At 45.8% G+C, this 19,653-nt stretch overlaps 1 protein-coding gene and 1 pseudogene across 2 annotated transcripts in view; both read left to right on the forward strand.

Annotated features, from left to right (window-relative positions):
• The window catches only part of NMNAT2 (nicotinamide nucleotide adenylyltransferase 2), a 324,069-nt gene that overhangs the window by 36,189 nt on the left and 268,227 nt on the right, over window positions 1-19,653 (forward strand). The gene's annotated exons all lie outside the window — the stretch shown is intronic.
• Window positions 1,166-1,635, forward strand: LOC146833831 (small ribosomal subunit protein uS12 pseudogene; annotated as a pseudogene). Its single transcript, XR_014960274.1, has one exon. The product of XR_014960274.1 is annotated as a small ribosomal subunit protein uS12 pseudogene (transcript).

Genomic DNA, 19,653 nt, shown 5'->3' on the forward strand with positions numbered 1-19,653 from the left:
GATACAATGAGATAACCTGAAAAACTGCAAGAGTTCTCTTGGATTTTTATGATGAAGCTTGGTGTCATCTGCCATATATTTGGTACCCAATCTTATAGGGGTGAAGGATACTGCCAACAGGGCCCATATATGCATTATATAAGATTAGGTACAAGGCAGAGTGGATGTAGGTTATTCTTGCGAGAAAATGGACCACTTTTACTTTTTTTTTTTAAGAACAGATTTTATTTAAGGAAGGGGCGCATTCCTCTACAAAACAATCATTGATGGCATTTTCCTCTTTCTATTCGTGCTGCATAGAAAGATTAAAAACGTGAGGAGAAATAAAAGTGTTTCTCCTCGTTGTGCCACTCCTACATCTCCCCTGAGGAGGTGTAGGATTCTGACAAATTCCTGCGTTTACAACAGTTTGTAAATCTGGGAACGTGTCAGGTTACATGGATGTTGCGTGGGAACACTCACAGCAACACCCATGGAACGCCCTCTTCACGCATAGTAATGTGTGAAAGGGGTCCATATTTACAAGGTCATGAAAGTGTTGCAGGTTGACTTTAAGTGGCCTAGTAAATATGGGCAGGCACACTGTGCTGCCGTGGTGTCAAAAAAAGTGACGCAACACCGGCACAATGGGCTTGCAAATAAGCCCTGATATGTTTAAGATCCGTTCCTATTTTTCTGCTTCTCAGGCACGCTGCACATGCCATGTGAAAGTATTCGTTAATATGACCTGGGGCCAGATACGCTCTGTGAAGGGTATAGTAGTTAATCAATTTGAATCTTGAATTTCTAGAAGCGTTTCGTATCGTTTCCAGTATATTGACCCTGTCTTTTTCTGGTATGGAGGTCCCCAGGTGCTCCTCCCACCATGTCCTCAGGGTCTCCAGTGGTTATGTGTCTTCTTGTATGTAATAAAGCCTGCCCAATATATTTGAGGGAAATGCTCGATAGAACACCAAAGAAACAGAACCCTGCCTAGAGAAGGGCCACAGTGAGGTCTAGTTTCATTGAGTAAACTCCCCAACTCACACATGAGGCTTAAAACCAGCAACAGACTCCATACATATCGAAGCACCACAAGGCTGCATCCTACCAGTTTCTAGGTACTACCTCCTTTCATTTGATAGAAAACCTACGCCTTTCCGCTCCGTAACATGAAGCTGACATGATGGCGAAGTGCCGTGGACTTCGTAAAGCTAGGAGGCTTCGCATTCACCGTCGTGAACAGAAATGGCATGACAAACAATACAAGAAGGCTCCTCTGGGTACTGCTCTAAAGGCCAACGCCTTTGGAGGAGCATCTCACGCCAAGGGAATCATCTTAGAAAAAGTTGGTGTCGAAGCTAAGCAGCCTAACTCTACCATCTGGAAGTGTGTCCGAGTACAGCTGATCAAGAACGGCAAGAAAATCACCGCTTTCGTTCCCAACGATGGTTGCTTGAACTTCATTGAGGAGAACAATGAAGTTCTTGTGGCTGGATTTGGTCGTGCTGGTCATGCTGTTGGTGATATCCCTGGAGTCTGTTTCAAGGTTGTAAAAGTAGCCAACGTTTCCCTGTTAGCCCTGTACAAAGGCAAAAAGGAGAGACCAAGATCTTAAATTTGTTGGATTGTGATCAGTAGCACAATAAATATTTTTCATTAAGATAGAAAACCTACCAGATTTACAGAACCTCCCCTTTCATCCACACCTATGACGCACACTCCAAGAACAAATCCTTTGACCCTTTACCCTGGAAAAGGGATAGGGCCTCGGGGTTCCCCATAACCAAATGCCTACTTGTCCATAGTCCTTCTGGAAGGCAGGCTAATGCCGAAAAAAAGAAAGGGGAAGATATAGCTTAGCCTGAGAAGCAAGGTGCCTCGAAGGGCCCATCCTATATCCCATGTCGCTAAGCCTGTGTTTGGGGTCGGGTGTCAGTGAGTTAAGTGGTGGGGTCTCTTGTTCCTTGAATCCTAGTCAGGATAAAATGTTAATAAGGTGGTACATTGAGTCTCTCTGTCTCTACTTTTGTTATCTGGTGTTCGTGTGGGCGCTCAAGCAGTTTACTGGGTCTACTGACACTTTATTTTATGTGGAGTTATTCGTGCATTTAATTATTTCAGTGTTTTCTGTGTGCTCTACAACCTGTTAAGATGCAGTTTCAAGTAGATTTGGGCAGTTGGACATCAAAAAGATTGTCTCATCAGCAAGAGTTATCAGCCACAGTAATGGAAGCAAGAAAATCTTCAGACCTTTCTCCGACTGATTTCTAATTTTACGGATGTCAAGAGGGACATATTTGCTGTGTTTGGCTGTAGTTCTGATCAAAGGGGTTGCTTGCAGGCAGTAAGGATAATTCACAAGACAAAGGACCTCAGAAGAAAAGTGGAGAGAGTACTGGTACTACCAAGGGCTGTTCATAGAGTCAAGATGTTGTTTTTATATTTGTGTCATTCTGAAAGTACTTATGGTCAACCTATCACATTCCTGGAAAGCTCCAACCCCCGACAATCTGGCTTGAGACATTAACACTCTACAGAGTCAGCCCTACTAGAAGTATCTGAAACCATGAAAATGAGCCTGGATGCTGATAAAAATGCGGCGTTGATACTGCTTGATCTCTCCGCAGCCTTTGATTCCATCTCCCACACCATACTCCTGCAGCATATACCAGAAAGGGGTATCTCCCATAAGGCTCTGGCCTGGATTAAATCTTTCCTGACCAGCAGGAAACAAACGGTTGCCTCAGGACAATTCTTCTCAGCAGAAAGACCATTGGCAGTCTGGCAGGGTTTATCCCTCAGCCCCGCATTTTTCAATATCTATATTGTTGCCCTTGTCTTCCTCATGTCCTCATATGGAATTGTTACCACTTTCTACGCTGACGATACTCACTTGGTTCAATCACTAGAAAAAGACTCTTTCGGTTCAGAACTTAATTTCCAAAACTGCCTCACCAGTGTCATCCGGTGGATGCAAAACAATCACCTTAAATGCAACACAGACAAAACCGAAATCCTGCTATTCAGCAAGTCTAACCTATTTTCCCCCACCCAATGGTAATCCACCTGCATGCCCTCCACCACAGTGGAAGTGGCAATAAATCTAGGGGCCAAATTTGACACCACCCTCTGCTTCCGTCCACAAGCTCTGGCAGTAGCAGGTATGTGCTTTAAGGTCATTAAAGCACTAAGAAAAAATCCTTTGAATTTCTTCCACTTACCACCAGGAAAATGGTCGCATTTTCTCTAATCACTACAAGGCTCGATACCACAGTAGTCTGTATGCAGGATCCTCCAAGAAGATACTCTGTAAGCTACAGATGGTACAACATGCTTCTGCTAGACTGGTGCTGAAACTTCCTAAATGGAGCTCAGCCTCCGCAAGCCTGGAAAAATAACACTGACTACCAATCCACAAGAGGATCCTATTCAAGATCCTTGTAATGGTTTTCAGATCCTTCAAATCCATCTGACCCCAATACCTCGCAGTACACTTCATTTACAGGACACAGAGGTTGCTGAAATCCTCCAGTACTAGTTTCTTGAAGCCTCTTCCCTTCAGACTCAAAACACAGGATGGAAAGTCTTTCATAGTGCTGGGTGCCAAAGCCTGGAACCAACTCCTTAGATTTCTTTGTTTTATGGACACTGAAGCCAGTTTCAAAAAAGAGCTTGAAGACTGGGTTTTTTCGCGCCCCGGACTCTCTCTGTTTTTCCTTAGTCTAGTTATTCTATCAGACCATTTTTCTCTCTGTTTGCCATCATCTAGGGGTTTATGTAGGTCCGAAGCGTAGAGCCCGAATGCTCAACTGCGAGTGACAATGCTCTCTGCAAGTTTATTATTCATTCATTCTATTGTACAGTGGTCTCATTATGTGGATGTTGCAGTCCGCATAATATTTGGTGGTGACAATTCCATCTGCCTTGGTCTTACAGGATAGTGGTTTTGTTTATTTGATGGTGGCCACCGTGGTGTTATTGTATGGTGTTGGCATTTCAGTGTTTGTGGGAATACAGGTATTTATTTGATTGTGTCTGTCACAGTGGCATTATATGTCTATGGTATTTCAATGTTCACGAGTGCGATGGTATGTTGGCATTGTTTTTGTGAAGGTGTGTTGGTATCCCCATTATTGAGGAAGGTCGTTGTGGAGTCACTAGCTGGGTTTAAACCCATGTAATATCAGCAAATTAGTAGCAGCCATGAAGCTTAGCACGTGCATAGGTAGCTGTGTATGTGTGTAAACCATTGCTTCCCATTTGGAGAATTCACAGTCTTCTTAAACTGACAGATGCACAGTTTTGTCACTACACCTGGCAGCGTATATATATAGTTTGGTAGCCCATCCAAAGCCCAAAACCAGTTGCAGTCACTGGACAGCACCACCTCCCCAAAACCCCCGGGGGCAGACTTCCCTGCGGTCAGCTTCCCCCCAAGTCCACATTCCTCCTGTGTGCTGCGGGCCCCACCTAGCAAGCAAGCCATTCAAAATATGGCGTGCTTCCAAGAGCAGGAGCTGCCTATCAACTGAAAGACAGAATGAAAATACGGATCCGTTCTCCTGCGCTGCCCTGTCAGAAAAGAAAGAAGGAAGAAGAAAGAGGAAAATAGAAAAATTGTAACAAAAGGAGAAAAGAGGGTGAAAAATGAACACAGAAAAGGGCGATAAAGCGACGGAAGTGGGGGTGTCTGGGAACGAATACAATTCCCCACCAAAAATGTTGGAAGTCATTTTTCCTTGTGTATTTTGGTTGAGTTGCATAGTGATTCCATCTGTTTTAGATATTTTGTCAAAAATGACTTCGCTAACAGGATTCTGTTAAGGATCAAAAAAACTTAAACTGACTAATATATGAATTCAAAATGTACAATTGCCCAGCAGCAGTATGGTAAATAATTAAAAATTTGCAAACATTCGTGACAAGAATTTTCAATTCTATTAAGGACAAGGAGGCGAGGATTATGCTTTCTCATTTCTTTATTAGAAATGCCCAGCAGCCAATCAGAACCGTTTATGAAACGAAAAAACTACAGTACCCATGAGTACCGGGTACCACGTGACAACCATAGAGTCTCTCCTATAAAAGGTACAACAATAGATAGTACGTCCTCTTTCTTTGGTGAGGAGCAGTTCATATGAAAACATAAAATCCAATGGAAAAAGAAGCAAGCCAGGAACCAAGTCCATCAGCCACAGTCGGTGATCATCCTGACGCTAGAAACACAGCAAACGCCGAACAGAGGCAGGCAGCAGATGATCCAAGCGGAGTGAACAGGATAAACAGTAGAAATCACTATTTCGGGTCAGAACCTGAAAAGAAAAGTATAGCCGTAATACTCATCCAATAAAGAGAGTGAAGGCAATAAAAGAGAAGGGTAAACATGGAGAAATACAATGCATTGTCATAAATCAAATGCCACTGTGACAATGATAAACATGAGAATCAAACATGAATTTGGGTGGGATAATCCTCGCCTCCTTGTCCTTAATAGAATTGAAAATTCTTGTCACGAATGTTTGCAAATTTTTAATTCTATGTCAGGACAGGAGGCTCCGATTATGCTTGTTCAAAGCTGATCCACCACAACAGAAGCAATATGTTCAATAGGCTTGTAATAAAACGTTTTGAACATAGAATCAGAAGACCAATCTGCGGTTTTCATGATGTCCAGTAATGAAACACCCATCGAGAACGCTTTAGAGGCCATGGCCCCGCGAGCCGAGTGAGCACCAAAAATGGAAACATCAATTCCAGCCTCAGATAAGAGCCATCTAACCCAGCGAGCTAATGTAGCAGGAGTAACAGGACGAAAAGGTTTTTGCAAGGCAATAAGTAGTTGACCCTGTGTATCAGAACGTAAAGGTGCAGTACATACCTCGTAATCCTTGACACATTGAACAACGCAAAGGTTGGGATGATGAGGAAAGGAAGGATAAGTAACCGAAGAGGTAGCAGTCTTGGTGCGTTTAGAGATCAGAAAAGTGACACCTTCAGGTGTAAATCTTCGACCTGCCAAGTCTAACGCCCGCACGTCAGACACTCGTTTACAAGAAACGAGACATAACAGCATAGTCAATTTAGCAGAGAGCTGTTTACGAGAAAGTAATGAATTAGGAGGCCAAGCCTCCAAAAATCTCAAAACAATGGAGACATCCCAAAGCGAGACATATTTAGGGCACGGAGGGTTCGCTAGACGAATGCCCTTAAGCAACTTGGAAATTAAAGGATGTTCACCCGCCGGTTTGCCATTAATGGGAACATGGGCGGCAGAGATGGCGGAACGGAAGTTGTTGACCGTACGATAGGCCAGACCAGAAGAAGCGAGAGAAGCTAGAAAATTAATAATCAGAGCCACATCCGCTGAAGCGGGATCAACTTCCCGCTGAACACACCAGTCACACCAACGCTTCCATGAGGCTCTATATCTTTTGTGAGTACTGGGAGACCAGGCGTCACTGATGAATTTGGAAGCGTCGCATGAAAGGCCTGGGAGCGACCAGCGATCCCCGAAATTCGGCACGCCAACAGTAGGAGATTGCCGGATAGAACCAGGGGATGCGGATCGCCTAGGGGATCCAGCAACAGATTCCACTTCTGGGGAAGAAGGAACGGAACCGCACAACACATCTCCAGAAGGTCCGGGAACCATGGTTGAGCTCTCCACAGCGGAACAATGAGAATCAGCTCCGTTTGAAAACGTTTCGAGTAGGCCAGAACCCTGGGAATCAACATGAACGGGGGAAAGGCGTAGCACAGAGTGGACGGCCAAGTCTGAAGAAATGCATCTGTGGCCAGGGCTGTCGGATCCGGCCTCCAGCTGAAGAATAGAGGGAGTTGAGTATTCAGGCGAGACGCAAACAGATCTAGGTGACAATGACCCCAAGTCCGACGGAGAATGCGAAAAATGCGCGGGTGAAGGCGCCAATCGCTGAAGTCGCGAAGATGGCGAGAGTTCCAGTCCGCAATCTGATTGCGGCAACCGGGAAGATATTCGGCAATAACTGTGATCTTCTGTTGAAGACAGAAGTGCCAAAAATCCTTGGCGATCTCCGCCAAAATCTTGGATCGTGTTCCCCCCAACTTGTTGACATACCGGACCGCTGAAACGTTGTCCATGCGGAGAAGAATACAACAATTGGTCTGATGAGGGGAGAAACACCGAATCGCAAAAGACCCCGCTAGAAGTTCTAGGCAATTGATGTGAAGAGACAGTTCCTGGGGAGACCAGCGACCCCCGGTGGAGATTGGTCCGCACCTGGCTCCCCAACCCCAAAGGCTGGCATCCGATTCTATCACCAGATCCGGAGCGGAGCCGAACAGGGCTCGTCCATTCCAGGCCTCCATGTGGTCCAACCACCATTGCATCTCGCTCTTCGCATCCTCGGAAAGAGGAATCAGATCTGAATAGCGAAGACCTTTTTGGAGGTGACGAATCTTCAATCTCTGAAGTGCTCTGTAATGCAGCGGACCTGGGAATATCGCCTGAATGGAGGACGCCAGGAGACCTACTACCCGTGCTAACGACCTCAAGGACACAATCTGTCTGGAAAGAACAGACCTCAATTCTCTCTTGATGTACCGAATCTTTTGGTGAGGTAATAAGAGTTGACAGGATAGGGAGTTCACTTGAAAACCCAGAAATTCGATTACTTGAGTAGGATTCAAGATAGACTTTTGCGGATTGACTAGGAAACCCAGGGATTGTAGAAGGTCGATAGACCATTCCAGATGGGTTAATACTGTGAGGGGTTTGTCCGCCATGAGAAGAATGTCGTCGAGATAGATTATCAGGCGGACACCCCGAGCACGCAGACATTCCACTACAGGCCTCAGAAGTTTCGTGAAGCACCAGGGTGCTGACGAGAGGCCGAATGGGAGAACTGTGTATTCGTACCATATTCCTTGCCAACTGAATTGAAGAAAACGACGATGAGGCTCGTAAATGGGAATGGAAAGATAGGCATCCTTGAGGTCGAGCCGAACCATCCAGTCCCCTTCGCGCAGAAGATCGCGCAAAAGATGGATCCCTTCCATCTTGAAGTGTCTGTAAACTACACTTCCGTTGAAATCCTTCAAGTTGAGGACCAGACGATTGCCACCCCCTTTTTTCTGAACCAGAAAAACATTGCTGATAAACCCGTGAGGGTGGGGGACAGTTGACCTGATTGCCCCTTTGGCGAGAAGGGAGTCTATCTCTGCCGAAATAAACTTTTGGTCCTGAAGAGAAAAATGGAGAGGAGGAGGGGGGAGGGATTGATGTTGGGTCTGATAGAATTCTATTTTGAAACCTTGAACAGTTTGCAGAACCCAAGCATCGTTGGAGATTTGACGCCAGTTCTGGAGAAAAAAACGTATTCTGCCCCCCAGAACCACCTCGGAAAAACAAATCAAACTCACCTGAGGTATTAGAGTCTTGGTAAGCACTTTGGTTGCCACCGGAACGGCCTTTCCGGAATTGACCTCTCCCTTTTCGGGAAGGATAGAAATTTGAGCGGGTGTTGTAGCCGGAGTCCTGACCCCCGCCTCTCTGGGACTGATAACCTCTCTGGGAGGAGTTATTGGAGCCACGGCCGAACGAGCGTCCCCTATGTCGTCCGGCCCTGGCAAAAACCGGACGAAGTGCACGCTTGATAGAAGCTTGCGCCTTATCCAAACCACTGAAGGTTGCTACAAATTTAGTAAGTTCCTTAAGGAACGGTTGGCCAAATAAAAGACCCTGTGCCACCGGACCAGACTCGGAAGTGGAGAGTTCCGCCAATTTCGGGTCAATCTTTAGAAGAATAGAGCGGCGACGCTCACTAGAAATGGCACAATTTGCGTTGCCCAACTGGCAAATAGCCCTCTGAGCCCATTCTATGAGTTCATCTGGATCCACAAGAGATTCTGCTTCCTTGGCCTGAAATCCGAGATCAAGGATCTTGGTGAGGGGTCCCATTAAATCCAACATTTTATCTTGGCAGGACCGCCAAGATCTGTCCAGACCCTTTTTAGGGTCCTTAGCAAATTTCTTCAGATAGGAAAGCATTGTGGGGTCAATTTCAGGAGTGTCTGCCAGGTGATCTGCAAGATCCGGGCGAGGACACTCGGAGCGGAGGCGAGCTCTAACCTCTTTTTCAAAAGGCTGACGGATGTGCGCCTGGACATACTCAGCTACTGCAGGAGAAGGAAGCCATGAAGATGAATGGGGGTGATATATCTCTGAAGGCTCAAAGGTTAGGACTTGCGGATGAGTAGGAGCGTCCACGTAATGCTCCTTGCGAGCCTTCTTGCGTGGTGGAGGAACATCCTGGTCAGATGAGGAAGAAGGAGGACCGTCAGAGTCAGTGTGACAGGTTGCCGAGGTAGAAGCGCCTACCAAAGGACTGGAGGAAGCCTTTTCTGAGGCTAGAGTTTTAGCCAAACGTTTGAAATCCGCCCTGTGTGGATTTATGGGGGATTTGGAAGAGCGAGAAGAAGGCAACCAACCTTGCTGCTTTGCATATTGCGTCAAATGACGCTTCAATGGGTTAATAGCGTGGACCAGGGCTTTGGTAACGGAGTGCTGAACTCCTTGGTCCAATGCTTCGACTAAATCTTGCTCAAGGAAACCTGAGCTCTCCTCTTCGTAAGAGTAATCATCTTCATCAAAATACTCCTCCATTATTCTTAGTTTCACTGGAAAAGTGAAAGTAATGCCCACCAAATGACAATTTAATGTCAATTAATATTACAATGCCAAAGGCACAATTCAGGGGGAGTGAAAAAAACCCACAGCAAGCCAATTAATGGACAGAAAAAAGGCTGACCAAAAATAAATAATTAAATTAATTGTGGAGGGAGGGCTTGCTGAGTCACTCTAGGCAGAGCCTATGCGTAATTATACAGCCCCAGGCCTTTAACCAGCAAAGGGCGTCGATGGGGCTGAAGAGAAGCTGAGGCAGTGGGCAGCGGTGTGGAGAACAACCGATTCCTGATCTCCGTGTGAAAACACGGTTTGTAAACAATGAAAATGGCCGCCGCGCATGCGCGGAACGGCCGCCTCAGTTCGTATGTAAATAGAGAAGCACGCGCGTTAGCGCGAGCTTCTCAGCCCCTATTCTCCCACTCCACCGAATTCGGACACCGACGCTCGAGCGAGCGTCACGCCCCAAGGGAGGTGAGACCACGCTCCCTGCATGCGCGCCGCGCGAAGCGGAGCAAACGAAATAAATAAACCGGGACAGCGCGCAACAATGTAGCAATAGCTAAATACAATTTGGAAGCGAGCGCGTCCCAACAGTAGTGCACAGACAATAATGCAACAATGTAACAGTAGTAAAACGAAAAAGGCACTTAACTGGCTGCGGAGCAGCAGAAAGAGGACGTACTATCTATTGTTGTACCTTTTATAGGAGAGACTCTATGGTTGTCACGTGGTACCCGGTACTCATGGGTACTGTAGTTTTTTCGTTTCATAAACGGTTCTGATTGGCTGCTGGGCATTTCTAATAAAGAAATGAGAAAGCATAATCGGAGCCTCCTGTCCTGACATAGAATTAATAAATACATCACACACACACCACCACAGAGGGAGATTCAAGGGATAACACTCAAGAATAAGTCTGAGACTGAAGGATCAGAAGTGATATTTTAAACACACTGCAAGCACGCCGAATCCTCATTTTGATTGTTGTTAGCTATTGGGCAGAACTAATTCATTTGGGTGTGGCTGAGTAAGCCCTCATGCTGAAATAGCAATTGGCGAAGAGCTGCTTCCAGGTTAAAGACACGTAATATAATTTGCTTCCGATGTTTCGCATTGCTTTGCAGCGTCACTCGTTCAGCAGACCCTTTTGATTTGTTCCTAGTGAGGCGTGCTGACACTCAAGCTGCCTCGTGAAGCACGTTCTAGAATTTTCCGTAATTGGCGACAGCTCTTGAGGAACACCAAAGGACAACGCAAGTCACGTGCCTGCGTCCTGGAAAGCTGCCACGGCAGCGCCAGCGTCTTCACTGATGTGAAAGGACGGACTGTGAATAGATGGCTCTGTAAAATGCGTCCACCCGTCACTGCCAAAGCCTCGAAGTAAACTCTCAACTTTAGGGGGTTACTCGGTGGTAGTCCATTCTCTCCATTGCCCAGTTTTCCTTAGCGTTTCTAGGATCCAGGTTTATGGTTTACAGTTTGCACTTAATATATTCACCTGTAGATAACACTGACAAAACAGTGGTTACGTGTTTCTGCTGCACCTGAGTGATTTTAGAATTTTTTTTTTATAAAAGATTTGTACAGCTCGTTCTCTACTTTTGGTTTCATGACTTTTTGTTCCTAAAAGCTCTCATATACCTCTCCCGCTAGAGTTCCCATGTTGTCCTTTTCTGTTTCACACAGGTCTTTCCTTGCCCTACTGGGATGGGTGCTGTTGGCATTTCCAGCTGGATTCCCACTGTTGATGGTATTGGTGGTTTGGTTTCAGGTGCTACGGAGATGGACTACAGTGTCAGTTATGCTGTGGGTATTCGTGATGTTGTTGGTGTGTCGTTTGGTATTGACATTGTGTAGTGTATTCCCCTTTAGGTGTTTTTTTTGTAGTGGTTTTAGGGACATTGCTTTATTGGTATGGTTTCAGTGGCTGGTCTCGAAGGCTTCACTTATTGGGATGAGTGGCACATACTGTATTGGTTTTGAATGCAAGCTTTGTTGTTTGATGTGGTTTATGTGACGATGTGGGTATTGATGAGGCCAAAATTGCTGGTACGACATAAGGTAGTCATGGCCATCTGATTCTGTTTTTATATTTAGATAAGAAGGTATAACTAGCAGTCTTTTAGTACTTGCTTAACTTTTTATAATAAAATGTATTTTCATAGCGGCAGGTGAGAAATCAAGTCTGATATGCGTTTGTGCACATTCAGTGCACTTCTTTCAGAATCATTACTATTTAATGATTGAGTTTGAAAGGCTAGATTCTATTTTTAATTTTGGCAAAATCTTTAAGTAACTGTTTTATCAAATTTGTATACATATATTTTTAACTGTTGAATGGTAGATGACTGACTTCCCTGCAACAGCTGCCAGAGAGACCGCTTTGTAATTTTGTACAGCATTAAAGGCGTACCATAGGTCTTGTTTGGGATATTAAATTGAATGTATCTATATGTATCAAATGTCAACATTTTAGTTCTCTAAAACACGTTCTTTCCACTTGGGCTTTGGCAAACTTCACTGCTAGACCTGTTCCACTTTGTAAATATGCTTGTAATGTTATGGCAATAGTTTGTATTATGTGTAGTATATGCCATCTGGCTGGTTTTCTGAGACTTAAGCATTCCTGCACACATGGCATTTATTGATGCACCATAGAAGAAGCTTCATAGATTGAAAACACCTAATAGGGTACACAGGACAACCATGCTTTGATGGCCTTCCTGAAAAAGAAGAGATATTCATGTGAAATGGCGAATATTCCATACTTCAAGTCTATGCAATGAAACAACTTGATGTTATGTAAAGTTACGTTATGTTATGTTGATTTGCAAAGTGCACTAATCACCCAAGAAGGTATCCAGGTGCTTGGACAGGTGTGTAGATTTGTGGTCCCCAAGGTGCTTATATGAAAAGCCAAGTCTTCGGCTTCTTGCGTGCGATGAGGGGGAAGGATCGACCTCCAGTTTTGCTTTTGTGGATGCGGGGAATGTGAGAGTGAGGCCGAGCATACGTGCCTAGTGGGCTGGTGAAAGTGTATGCAGCTGTTCAGGTATTCTGGTCCTGTGCTGTGTAGGGTTTTGTATGCAGGTTATTTTGTACTATTAAGACCCCTGGAGTCTAGTCAGTGAGAAACTCGGGATGCTTCAGTGCTTTAGCTGTCATTGAGCCCTTACTAGCGTAGTAAAATGGAGAAAGGTGTCTCCCTTTTTGGCTAAATTTAAGAGGTTTTTGGTAGCTCCATTGTCTCCTCACTCATCCGATTCAGGTTGTAATATACTCTTCAGGGGTTCCTGAGGTGTTCCTTGTGAGTATGAAAGCCGACTGTTAACTTTGAATATGTTTTGCCAACATTACTTTGTTTACCCACTTCTATATTATTAGCCTATTTCATTGACCTGCCTGGTCGAGCCTGCCCTGTTGCTAATGCAAGTCCATAACCTGCTTGTCTTGTCTACTACAGCATGTCCACTAAAGGTGTAACCTGTAATTAAATTCCTGTCTTCATTTATTCCCTTTCTACTCACTTAGCTAATGTTATATCTCAGGGTTGCCTAGAAACTGTATTTCTAATCATTGTTTATGTTTTCCCAGATGTCAACCTAGCTGCTAGTATTTTTTTTATTTCCATATAGAATTGTGAATCACACAACCTCATCGCATCTTTAAATACTTCCAATACTAAGATTCCTATGCTATGCTACAGTTTTCTACTGTATCCTGATTAAGGAAGAAGTACCAGTTTTCTCCCTTCGTTTCCAACAAAAGATTGTCACATGAGAGCTGGTCCATGAACTTTTAAGTGGGAATCCTTAGGATATATTGCTTCATTTTTTGGCATAAAACCAAAGTAGAATGACTAGGTAGTGTTTTCCACATATTCTGGCTTCTTGAAATTGCCACAGGTTTCTACCAACTTTAGGTAACGATCCAATCTGGTTTATGCTAGTGTAGTCCTGAAATATATGAATATTCATTCAATACGTGCTTTAATTTCTCCATAGGTATCCCGGTCTCTAATCCCCAACACTTCACTCTTGACTATAGATGCTTGAATCTGTGGCCCTATAGGAGGGGCTCACAGCTGTTGAGTTTGCTGTTTAACACAACGTTTTAGTTTACGTTGTATATGAACAAGGTCTTCCTGTACTCACAGAATAGGATTATTGGTCCTTGAAAAACATTCAAAGAGCTACACAAACTCTCAATTTTTCACCAGCCTTCTTGGTGATGACCACTAGTGAGAAACATACCCCACAGCTTCCATGAGCTTGATAACAACTTCCTTAATCATGTCATCCACAACGGCCTTCACTTGCTCCCTCGCAGCTATTGATGTTCTTCTTGCTACTTGCCTAACAGCCACTGCCTCTTTCTTTAAAATATTCTTATGCGCATAACCATTTTACAGCCCAAATTTCTCTGGTCCTCAGCCCTACGATTAATTAATATATGGAGGTCGTATTGGTGACCCATCATCCCTTGATTGGTGGCCAAGACTTGGCATTATAAACCTTTCTCTTGATCTGTCTGCTCTTGAAACAAATATCCACAAACATAACTTAAACCATTTATGGAGATCCTCTGATAGCCAGTGCAATTGATATCCTCTGGTTTGAATGTGACACCCATGATGCTGATGGCAGACATTGAGAGTAGTCAAGGAGTGAGAGGTGATTTGAGCTGGCACAGGAGAGTCAACAAGCAGATGGAGTGGTGGTAGAGAGGGAAATGATTCCCAGCTCATAACGTAGTACGAGCACCATTCAGATGAACAGAACGAGGAAGGCTCCGGTGAGATTGCAATACTATGTGTGGTGAACTGAGTTCTTGACTCAGTTGCTTATTCGTAAGGGGTTTTCATCACTCTGCATTTTAGCTATAAAGGGGTTTCCCTGGCTAATGTTCTATTTTCCATTTAATATTGTTTCCTTTTGTGTTTTATTGTCCAATGTGTAAAGAAGGGAGATGTGTTGTAATTTACTAATTGTGAAATATTTCTGTATTCCACTTGATGTTATCTGGAATGCCACAGAGAGTCAGTTGCTACTGGTTGGCTTGTGAACACCACCCGGCTGAATTGTCTACCAACAACGCCTTTGTGTTGGACTAAGAAAGGCCCCAGAGCTTTCATCACAACTCAGCTGCATGTAAGCCCAGAGAATGTTCAGTAACAAGTTGCACCTGGTTCACTCTGATTCCTAAAACAGTCATCCTTGCCCCAAGCCCCTGGATCTGCCGTTGACCCCTCTGTTTGTGTCCCCACAAGATCTCCCCAGAACGAACAACCCATCTGCCTTGAATTGACTGAGATTACCCTGCAGACATGGTGTAAGATTCTAAGCAGCTGCTGATAGTAAGCCAAACACATGGGACTCCTATAGGTGGAGAAGAGCAACCCGTATTTATTCATTATCAGATCACAGGTGACTGGAAAGCACTCTGTTAGGAGCAGCATCATAACATAACATGTGTATTTGTAAAGCGCACGTTCACCCCAGCAACAGGGCATCTTGGTGCTGAATAACAGATGTATATTGTTACCCAACTCAATGGTACTCATTTTATCGACCTCAAATGGATGAAAGGCTGCGCAGACTAACCGGGATTTGAACCTGTGACCATGAGGTCAAACACAGGCCCCTGCAGTGGATGCATTAGTCCACTGAGCCACCAGACCCCCCAGTCTGGCCTGGTCAGCTTTCTTCAAAGCCTGCATCAACTACCGACTCAGCATCACTGTGATACCTGAGACTTTCATATGACAATCCCGGTGAGGCATGGGCCGCCAACAGTGAACCCCCACACCTATGGGCAGTCAGGATGCACACATACAAAATCAGATCTAGAATATCTTTACTTCTCCTCTACTGTGGTGATTCCAACTGAACTTGTTGAACCAGCGTGCAGCAGCCATAGACCTGGTGCTGCATTACAGAGAGAGCACACTGTCCTATTCTCCGCTGCGGTGAACCCATAACAAGGTGCGCCGAGCGTAGAGCGGGACAGTGCACCCCATTACAGTCAAGAGCTATGCACAGTGCAAGTGTGAATTTTATTTGTGGATATCCTGAAAATCTGGCTTGTATCTGGCCATATGGGACCTACTTTGGACCCCACTTCTCTAATAGATCCTTTAGTCCTATTCAAGTTAAGTACACAAAGCAGAGATTGGGTCAGGATCCTTTTGCAATGTTGAAGGTGGTTGGGCTGTCGTCCCTTGGGAAAAGATACCATTGAAGTACAATCTATGAGCGGTTAACCCAACTCAACATGCGATTTGTATGATTGCCCTGGCGACGAGGAAATATAGATTGAGATGTAGGCGTGGCCATGGGTGTCACATCTGCATATTTCGTTACTTGTGTAACTTATTCAGGTTACATCAGTAGTATAAAGCACTGAGGAGAATTAATTATGAAAGGATTTCAAATCGTTTCGTATATGTTAAGAGAAGACTTTTGTTTTGTCAGAAATTGAGTAACTTGTATCGCAGTTTGACACTGTGTGTATTGTGTGTTTTTAATGTATTACTGTGGAAATTATGTTAAATATTTTTTTACCAATAGCAGATTCCAAGATTGTTTTAATCGCTTTTTTTTTTTACGTAAAACGATTTCACCTTGCAATACGATAACATAATATACCATATTGTTTGTTTCGGGTGTGGTGTGGTTTTGGAATAACATTGCAGTGTGTTGACATATCCTATTTTGATGTGAATATGTGCATGGTCCGGAGTTAGAGAATCTTGCTAATGCATGTTAATGCTGGCAAAAATACTTTACCTACTAAAAATGTATTCCTTGCGTGTTGACAAACCTTTTTTTTATAATAAACTTTATTGGTTTTCAGTGACAGTGTACAGTACAACATCTATAAAATCATGCATACAGTGTCATGTCACTTTACGCTTCCCAATCTCATTAAACATACTTATAATTACATGCCTAAAATTTGGATTACATTTACGTATATACTTGATATATGTTCATTAGGCTTACATATAATTACATATATTAAATTGGGATTATATTTACGTATATACTTTTTTTTTTTTCTTTTTTTTTTTTAAGTTTTCAAAACCTTTATTGGGTCATCAAAGTGTACACTGCTATTCAGCCAACAACCCGGAGGCAGGCAGCTAATGCTCGTGGCGTCACGCCATCAGCGCGAATCAATGACATACACTGTCGAATTATGTGCATGGAGCAGTACAGTGATCAAAACAACAAAAACAAACAACAACCTTGCCATGTAGCATCAGGAGCGTGGTGCATACAGCTCACCAGTCGGTGTCAGACAGGAAAAGGAAATATTGCAATCGTCGGCTTAACAATACTTAGATGGGGACCACATATCACGCAACACAGTCCAGAAGCCCAAAAGACCCTCATTCTCCGCATCGGCACCCAGATAAAGCAGCGCCGGAAGGAAACACGAATCGCCACCCAGGCTATGCAAACGGCACAGGCATCGCCCCCGCGGCCAGTTATGAGCGAAGCGCAGCGCCCACACACCACAATCTCCCCTGTCGTATCATTCACTCAGGCCACCCGCCTCTGAGTCTTTGTGCTGATGTTCACTAGCCCAACTCACAAACGGATTCCAAATATCCCTGGGCCGAGATGCAGCCGGCATCAATTCCCAGAATGTAGCGAGCTGCGTACAACCATACCTTACATCCGCCAACCAACCCTTCACCGTGGGCACCCCCCGCCGTCCCCAATGGACAGCCACCCGCCTCTTGGCGAACAATAAAAGCAAAGCATGCAACTTGCGCGACTGCGGCGGGGTGTCCCTAACATAACCCAGCAGCCCGATCAAGGGGGAGGGAACCTCCTCTCTACCCACAATCTGGTTTACCAAGAGGAAAATCTGAGACCAGGCTGATGGGTGTCCTGTAGAAGCGATGTAGATATTTAAAGTGTAAGAGGCGCAAATTGTAATTCGGCGACAGCTCGGTTAGCTGCCCGCAACAGAACTCCCACTGTTCCTCCGACACCTCAGGTTGGAGCTCCCTGTTCCAATGTAGCAGAGCGTTCGGCGCCGCAGCCGGAGCCACGTCCTGCATATGGTGATATATACGAGTGACCAATTTACGGGGAGACGGGGAGCCCACCACCGCCTCCAAAGCCCGGAAGACAGGCGGCTCGGCAGGAAACTCCCCCGACAGCGCCCGACACGCCGCACGGAGTTTGTGATACAGGAATAGCTCGGAGAAGGGCACCATCTCCCCGTCCCCCGACGCCGGGGGAGGCATGAACCTGCCATCAGGAAACAGGTCAGCAAGTGTACGAAGACGCAATCTCTCAGCAAGGCGTCCAGCTATCCCATCAGCAGCACAGGGCAGCAGCGGGTTACGTAGCAGCGGGAGCGAGGGGGCATAGAGCAGCGGAACTTGTGCTCTCCTACGCAGCTCCTCCCACACCCATCGCAATAGTTCCGCCGTATCCACGTCTACCCCCGGGCGGCGAGCCCTGGCGCAGATCGCGACCCCCAGCGGAAGGGGCGGACCAGAAATGCAGGAACTGTGCCTGAGCACAGAGAGCATACAGCTTCATGTCAGGGGCCCCCAACCCTCCCCTTCGCAGGGGCAGCGTCAGCGTTTCCCATGCCACCCTGGCCTGCCCACCAGCCCATACCAACTCCACCAGAGAGGACCGTAAAGTTGCAAAGAAATGTGCTGTAAGTGGCACAGGTATATTAGCAAATAGATAAAGGAATTTGGGTAGCACTATCATTTTTGTTAGCGCAATCCGCCCAGTCAACGACAGGGGCAAAGAAGCCCACAGTTTCACCTTTTCTCTGAGCCACATCACTGCCCTACCGAAGTTGAGGTTCCAAATTTCCTGGGTGTTCCGGCTAATCCAAATTCCCAAATATTTGACCCCCTCCGCCTCCCAACGCAGTGGGTACTCAGAGGTTACCTCCGTGGTGCTGTCCGTGAGGGGAAAGAGCACCGACTTAGACCAATTGATGGAGATGCCAGCGAGGCCCTCAAAACGGACGAATTCCCGCAAAATGGGATCAAGGTTGTCTGCGGGATTGATGAGGTAAAGGGTTACATCGGACGCATACAGCGAGATTAAGAGGCTTCTGGAGCTGAAACCTATGCCTCTCGCCGTGTGGTGTTGACGGATCCTGGCTGCCAGCGGCTCCATAGTTATGGCAAATAGCAGTGGGGAGAGGGGGCACCCCTGCCTAGTCCCTCGCGACACTCCGAATGGGTCAGACACCAGGCCGTTCACCCGCACTCTGGCGGAGGGCATGGTGTACAACAATTGAATCTTCTGAAGTAACAGCGCACTGAACCCCATCCTCTCCAGTATTCGGAATAAGTATGGCCATTCAAGGGTGTCAAAGGCCTTCGTGGCGTCCAAGAACACCACAGCGGCCTTTACCTCGGGATGTAGATAATGCAGTGCAGCAAATATCGTGCGCAAATTGTGGGAGGTCGCTCTACCCGGTATAAATCCCGATTGATCCGGCAGGGCAATCATCGGCAGCATCGGCTGCACCCGGTTCGCGAGCAGCTTAGCCAGGATCTTTACATCCACATTAATCAGGGATAGAGGCCGGTAGGAGTGTAGGTCGTCTACGGGCTTATCCGGTTTCAACAAGGTGATGATCAGCGCTTCGCGCATGGTAGCCGGCAAGATTCCAGTATCTAACGCCTCCTCGTACACTGCCAGCAGCCGGGGCGCTAGTTCATCCGCATACGCCTTATAGAAGGCCGTCGTAAGGCCATCCGGCCCCGGTGCCTTATCGGGCGGCAAGCTCCTGATGACCTGTGCCACGTCCCCAGCATCTATCGGGAGATCCATATACTCTCTGTGCTTATTATTAAACCACGCCAGTGCAATGGAATCTAGGAAGGACGTGAGCCCCTCCGGACTCCCTTGTTGGGTGGAAGTATATAGTCTGGAGTAGAACTCCGAGAACGCACCTACAATCTCCCCCTTGGTGTGAAGTAGTTCACCCTCAGCCGTGCGCAGCTCATG

Source organism: Triturus cristatus, chromosome 4_2, assembly GCF_964204655.1.
Source record: "Triturus cristatus chromosome 4_2, aTriCri1.1, whole genome shotgun sequence".
NCBI classification, from domain to species: domain Eukaryota; kingdom Metazoa; phylum Chordata; class Amphibia; order Caudata; family Salamandridae; genus Triturus; species Triturus cristatus.